At 47.1% G+C, this 3,466-nt stretch overlaps 1 long non-coding RNA gene across 2 annotated transcripts; it reads left to right on the forward strand.

Annotated features, from left to right (window-relative positions):
• Positions 1-796: 796 nt before the first annotated feature.
• On the forward strand, positions 797-3,118 carry LOC123162240 (uncharacterized). Of its 2 annotated transcripts, XR_006481113.1 has the most exons (3): positions 797-2,447; positions 2,548-2,699; positions 2,788-3,118. It is a non-coding gene; the product is annotated as an uncharacterized lncRNA (long non-coding RNA). The 2 variants fall into 2 exon arrangements; XR_006481112.1 differs by having other exon boundaries at positions 797-2,699.
• Positions 3,119-3,466: the final 348 nt, after the last annotated feature.

Here is a 3,466-nt window from a genome sequence, read left to right on the forward strand (position 1 = left end):
TTAATTAAACAGTAGTTAGATTAGTTAAACAGTGATTAGCCTAAACAGTCTATGACCAGTGGGTCCCACACGTCAGATTGACCAGTCAACACCCCTGTTGACTGCTGACGCCATGCTGACGTCAGCAAACACTATTCTGGATAATGTTAATTTAAATAATTAATTAAAATCAGAAAATGATTTAAATCTTTAGAAAATCATATCTTTTAATCCGTAACTCGGATGAAAATACTTTATACATGAAAGTTGCTCAGAACGACGAGACGAATCCGGATACGCAGTCCGTTCATCCGCCACACACCCCTAACCTATCGAACTCGCAACTATCCGCCACACACCCCTAATCCGGAACGCTTTATTTCGATGAGTGGTTTAGAAAAAATCACGAAAATACGCTCGCTGCCACTCATCGTCCGCTGCATCGTTTTTGAAACTGCTCTTAAACTACGAGGAATCACGGAAAGTGTTCAACATGGAGAAGTTGTGCCTAATCCATAGCTTTCCAGAGATATATTATACGCCTCGTTCCGACAAATGGTTAAAAAACTAGAGCAAAAACAGTATCGAAAAAATACTGCGTGCAGTTTTTCCCGACATGAAGTCCACTAGTCTGTATTGCAGTGCTCTTGCTACAGAAAGTGCAGTGCTCTCGTATTGAGCGTGCAGTGCGGAAATGTGATCAGAATAACTATTCTGATAATATATGAGAGAGAGACATTATTTTAATCCCGAGACCAAAATAGTTATTTGGATCACGATCGGCCTCCCGAACTTCCGTAACAGCCGAGAAGAAAATTAGAAAACCAACCTAGTCCCGCACCTCCTCTGCCCTGATTCGTCCCACGTCACCCCATCCTGCCCCGGGAACTAGCCACCGCGCCGCCACCGGTCCCAAAATCAGGTCGCCGCGCCACTCCCTCCCCGGGATTCGGCCGCCGCGCCACCAACCGGCCCCGGATCCGGCCGCTGCGCCACCCCGTCCATGAATCCGACCGCCGCGCCGCCTTTGCCCTGGATCCGACCCCACTGCTGCCTGCCACCATCATGCAACGGCCTTGCCGCTGTTTCTGGAACATGGTCGCGCCGCTGCGTATGGTGCGCCGCCGTGCCTCTCCTGCCACCCAGGCTACTCGGCCTCACCTAGCTCGTCCTACCAATGACGACCTCCTGCCATGTGCGCCTCCTTCCTGCTCCACCCCGGCCACGAGCGCCTCCCCGGTTTCTCTGTTCGCTGCCACCAGCCGCCATCGACGGCACGCCTAGCAGTGTACCGCCATTGCCAACCATCAGCCTCCTACCGACCCCCAGCTGCTTCGCCCGTTGCCATGTTGAACTTCTCGTGGAGGCCGCTTTGACCTTCCTGAGTTAGCTTCATATTTGTTTTTTTTTTGTGCTCGACGGTGAGACACGATCTCCTTCAGCTCTCTTGTTCTTCCTGCAAACAAGGTCGGGTTCAGTTTTGGTGGCTTGACGCTGCATGCTCTGGTTGCTACTTGAACTGCTTGCTGCACCTGTTACACCTTCTCCTCCTAGTCCTCAATCAATGGACACAACATGGCTGTAATGTTCCTGCTATTCAAATTACTCTAAACTTGTATGGTCGACACTTCAATTTTTCGCTCTTCCAGGTGGCATTCAGAAGCTCAGCTCGGCGCCATGCAGGATGCTGCAGAGCTGCCGTGGTGAGCCTGCTGAGTAGAGGTCGAGGCGCTGGAGTCCGGCGGCGCTGCTGCATGCCATGTGCTCTTTTTGGCTGAGGTCGAGCTGCTGGAGTGCGGTGGTGCTCGTTACCCTCCTAGAGTCCGGTGTTGCTGTTGGCTTTATCTTGTTGCTGTTTGTCTAACTGTGAGAGAGAGCATGTATTTTCTCTTCCTGTACACTTACTACTCTGAATAATTGGATCCCGTCAGTAGGTTGGTGTTGTACTAAATAATGCAACGTAATTAACAATCTACGTGTTTGGGTTGCACTGTCGCTAGTGTATTTCCTACAGTTTGTATAGTTTCCTTAGTTTCTTTCGATTTGTACTTTCATTTTGTTAAATATATGTCTCTTGATGAAATCCTTACCTGTACAACATTGAGAGGTGGAAGTGTGCAGGGACGCACCGTCCAAGTCCCAATTGCCCTGACGGTGACCCAACACCATCACAGTCCAGCCCCGTAGCGTCAGGGAGGTCGAGGCCATCGCGAGCAGAAGTCCATAGCAGAAGGTGATGGTCAGCGTAGCACTTCCATCCCATCCATGTTCAGCATATTTTTGATTTTGGGTAGCAACAATGCGTAATGTATGGAAGCCAGTCAGGCTCGCACTTCCTCATCTCCCGCTGTCGGCGACGACACTCCCTTCCTCCAGCGCCGCACGTCACCGGCGCGGCCAACCGCCTACACCGGCTTCGATTGCAACCATGGCGTCTCTTTCTGTCAACCTCTTCGTCTCCCCTGCACGTCAGTTTGACTGCCTATAAACAAAATTCTTTAGTTTACATGTCTGAAATTAAGGAGTTCATGGTATGCATTATAACAAAAATTGCTGAATTTTTAGCAGTTCTACTACATATGTTAAGAGTTCATTGACAAAAGAAAATCATCAATTCGGCAATGGAATCTGCAAATGTTTATGGTGCAGAAAATTTCATAACCGGTGTTCGAGTTTGTTTGACCGAGAAAGGAAGATACTTGGCTGGAAGAAGTTCATTCGTAAGTACACTGCTACTAGCATGTTTTTTGTTTCTTGATAACAGCCTATTGCTTATGCTTATGATATGTTTGTTCTATGGATATGCAGGTTATGACACTGATAGCTAAAATCCTCTCTCCATCAACTCATGTAATCTGTCGCATTCGGCACCTGAGGATGACTCTCCCTAGGAGACGAAGAACCCAACCGATGCTTCTTAGTTGAGGCACGTCAGGAGCTCCCCTCCTATGGTGTAGTGGCACAAAACTGTGTGTGTGGACGCGTTGTTGTGTCAGCTGAAGAAGTTCAAATGCAGGGAAACAGGAACTACGCCATGTACTAGGGCTATGTGTCGGCCTCGTTGAAGTTCTACTAAGCTATACGCCAGATTTACCGGTTATTGGTGAAAAAAAACAGTTATTAACCAAACACTTTTTCATATGATGTCAGCCAAAAGAAATTGTGGATGTGCTGTCCCCGTGTGTGTGTGTGCGCGGTACACTGAATTGAAAAAACCTATTTTTTGTCATGTTTATTTTCCATATTGGTTTTATAGTGTTTGTTTTTTGTGTTCATGGAGTATATAAGGAAGTTCATATTTGAGAAAGCAGCAAGTCCACCCAATATGGAAACACTAACAAATACATTGAATACATTTTTTGTTAGTGAAGTTCAAATTGGAAAGACATAATAAAAGAGTATTCTTTGTTGCTTATACAATAAAAAAGTGGCATGTAACGTTGGTTTCCCCAACTAGTGGCTCTCATACACATTCTTTTCTGCTTCC

The sequence above is a fragment of the Triticum aestivum genome, chromosome 7B (genome assembly GCF_018294505.1).
Source record: "Triticum aestivum cultivar Chinese Spring chromosome 7B, IWGSC CS RefSeq v2.1, whole genome shotgun sequence".
Lineage (NCBI taxonomy): Eukaryota > Viridiplantae > Streptophyta > Magnoliopsida > Poales > Poaceae > Triticum > Triticum aestivum.